Genomic DNA, 2,441 nt, shown 5'->3' on the forward strand with positions numbered 1-2,441 from the left:
TCAATTTGTTGAGTCATGTGTCATTACTTGATTATCACTAAGTTGGCTCAATGAATGTTACAGAATTGGATCAGCAGCCTCATCAGGATTATGGATCATAAACCCAAAGCAAAAGGAAATCAGGGAAAGGCCTCAAAGCCCAAGAAACACAACAGAAGCTCAATTTAGAAAGTGTATAAATAGGATAGAATTTAAGTTAGTTCGGGGATTTTAGGGGATTTGGAGAACTTTTGATCATTTTTCTAGTTTTCATACTTTTTGTAATTGAATTCAGAGCTATGACTCACTAAACCCCTTTCATTGGGTTAGGGAGCTCTATTGTAATTCAATGAATCAATAATAGTTTTTATCTTCTTCTTCAATCTTTTCTCTTGAATTTTGTTAGAAAGCTTCTCGATCTAATTCCATTGGTTAGTTGTCTTGGGAAAGAAACTATCCATAATTGGAATCCTTCGGAACCTTGGGAAAGGAATGGAGGATTCATGCTAGAGAAGCTTTCTCACAGTGAATTGGATTGGGGTTTGGATGGATATTGTGACATGTAATCCTACCAAATTGTGGTTCATGAAACTGTGTGGTATAATCAGTGATCGAGCGTCATCTCTTCTTATGAACATTTAAACCAAGGGATTGGAAATTTGTTTGTTTTTAGAGAGAATTGGTGAGCCAAGGGATTGGGATCCAATCATATAAGATTGCCAAGCAAAATTCAATGAATGCATTGGTTGAGGAAGGGATAAAAATGTTTTGATTCAGAGATCTCAATATCTCCTGAAACCCAATGAATTCCCCATTTCTGATCTACCACTTTCTCTTTACATTCTGCAATTAAATTCATGCAATCACCCCGATCCCTTTTTAATTTCAGCAATTTAGTTTCTCGCTCTTTAATTCATGCAAGTTAAGATTCCGCAATTCTCATCTAAATCTTGATTCCGCTCAACTAGAACACACTTCTAATCCGAATTGCTCACTCAACCAATCCTTGTGGGATTCGACCTCACTCTATTGTGAGTTTTTACTTGACGATAACCGGTGCACTTGCCGGAAGGAATTTTTGCCGATCGTGCAATTTCCTAAAATCGTAGCATCAAGTTTATAGCGCCGTTGCCGGGGATTGGTTTTCGATTGACAATTCTCAAATTGGAAGTTAACTAGATTGAGCATTTTTCTTGTTTTGTTAATTCAGTTCAAGTTACTTGTTGAATTTTAATTTCTGCACTCTGTTACTTGCTTTCTTTCTTTATGCCTTTAAATTCAAGCAACTAACTCACTGACTCACTAACTATTTGAATTAATTCCTCAACTGCTCTAACCATACTCTCCCGTTAACCAAGAGTATTTCACTTGTTTGTTGCCTGTGCTGTGTTCTTGTATGACAGGTAGGAGAGGAGAGACATCAACTCCTCCATATACCGAACCAAAGAGGACCCTTCATAAACTTAGAAGGGAAGCAAGAGGGAAGAGAGTACTGGGAGAAGAAGAATCTGAAGGAGAATCTGAGGACAATTTTGAGGAAGCTCTAGATCTCAACATGGATAGAGAAGTTCACAACCATGAGAGAGCTGATGGAAACAATGTCATTCCCGAGAGGAGGGTTCTTGGTTCATACATAAACCCAACCTCTGGGAATTGTGGTAGCAGCATTCAAAAACTACCCATTCAGGCCAACAATTTTGAACTCAAACCACAGCTAATATCACTGGTGGAGAATCATTGTTCATTTGGTGGGAGTGCTAATGAAGATCCAAACTAACATCTCACAAAATTCCTGAGAATTTGCGACACTGTGAAGTTCAATGGAGTCCAGGAAGATGCCTATAAACTGCTCTTGTTCCCATTTTCACTTAGGGACAAGGCAGCTAAGTGGCTGGAATCATTCCCAAGGGGGAGCCTAACAACCTGGGATGAGGTGGAAAGCAAGTTTCTGGCACGTTTCTACCCCCACAAAAGGTCAAGAGGCTTCGATCTGAGGTTCAGACTTTTAGACAACAAGATGGTGAAACTCTCTACGAGGCATGGGAGAGGTTCAAGGATTTGACAAGGAAATGCCCACCAGACATGTTCCATGACTGGGTGCAATTGCATATTTTCTATGATGGACTTTCTTATGAATCAAGGAAGGCTGTAGACCATTCATCAGGAGGTTCATTGAACAGGAAAAAGACTGTGGAAGAAGCCATTGAAGTGATTGAGACAGTGGCTGAGAATGAGTACTACTATGCTTCAGAGAGACACAACACTAAGGGAGTCATGGAGCTGAACCATGTTGATACAATTCTAGCCCAAAACAAGGTGTTTGCCAAGCAACTAGCAGAGCTCACCAGGAAATTAGAAACAAATCAAGTGGCTGCAATACACACACAAGATCAAGAGGAGGTAAGCACTGAAGGAGGTGATTGGGAAGAGGCCAACTATGTGGGAAATCAACAAAGGCAACC

At 39.9% G+C, this 2,441-nt stretch overlaps 1 non-coding gene across 1 annotated transcript; it reads right to left on the minus strand.

The window, feature by feature from the left end:
- Positions 1-1,959: 1,959 nt before the first annotated feature.
- On the minus strand, positions 1,960-2,063 carry LOC130948150 (small nucleolar RNA R71). Its single transcript, XR_009072950.1, has one exon. It is a non-coding gene; the product is annotated as a small nucleolar RNA R71 (small nucleolar RNA).
- Between the last annotated feature and the right edge of the window lie 378 nt (positions 2,064-2,441).

Source organism: Arachis stenosperma, chromosome 1, assembly GCF_014773155.1.
Source record: "Arachis stenosperma cultivar V10309 chromosome 1, arast.V10309.gnm1.PFL2, whole genome shotgun sequence".
Taxonomy (NCBI): Eukaryota; Viridiplantae; Streptophyta; class Magnoliopsida; order Fabales; family Fabaceae; genus Arachis; species Arachis stenosperma.